Source organism: Volvox carteri, assembly GCF_000143455.1.
Source record: "Volvox carteri f. nagariensis unplaced genomic scaffold VOLCAscaffold_18, whole genome shotgun sequence".
Taxonomy (NCBI): domain Eukaryota; kingdom Viridiplantae; phylum Chlorophyta; class Chlorophyceae; order Chlamydomonadales; family Volvocaceae; genus Volvox; species Volvox carteri.
This window is the reverse complement of record NW_003307561.1, coordinates 573,367-574,179: the sequence shown is the minus strand read 5'-3', so window position 1 is coordinate 574,179 and position 813 is coordinate 573,367.

Genomic DNA, 813 nt, shown 5'->3' with positions numbered 1-813 from the left:
CCTACACACATGCGGCAAACAAAGCTTGTCCAGTTCCTCTGAGGTACATCATTTATGGTGGATTTGGGGGGTCACCTTTCTCCCTTCAGAAATGTAGGCGTGTTATGAATTGGCCAACAGCCATGGTCACAGCCAGCTTGTACTCCTGGAAGATCAGATCCTCTGTAACAGCTCACACCTTAGCCGCTTTGTGGCTGTCAAGCTGCACGCAGTTGGATTGATCCAGTTGCACAAGCATGCTTCGAGTGTTGGACAGGATTGACTTCCCTGCCCCTGCCTGCATATACACAACATGCTAGGTGCTCTGAGAAAAGCGTACGAGAAGGTGTCCATGGTGATGAAAGTAAATGAGAAAGTGCGGGGAGAGTTTGAGTCTAAGCAAGGAGTGAAGCAAGGGTGTCCTTTATCTACGGAGTTGTTTGGACTCTTCGTTGAGACACTAGATGATCTGATTGATACACATGACCTTGTAGAAGCTGGAGTACGTAAGTATGACGCACCCCTTGTGGACAGCAAGCGCGTCTCCATACTGTTGTACGCAGACGATGTTAGTCTGCTAGCGACGTCACTAGAGCGAATGTCTGAGTTGCTACGTCTTGTGGACTTGTTTTGTGAAGCTTTTGGGATGCGTCTCAATGTCTCAATGTCTCAAAGTGTGAAAGGCTTGTTTTTGCATGTGATGGCACCCAGCAGTCGGAACTTAGCGAGAGATGTCAACAGTTACGGGCTATCAGGCCAGGTAGCACCTGCCAAAGATAGCGCTCGCTATCTGTGCTTGGTATATGGGCCAGAACGTCCAGCAAAATGTGTTCT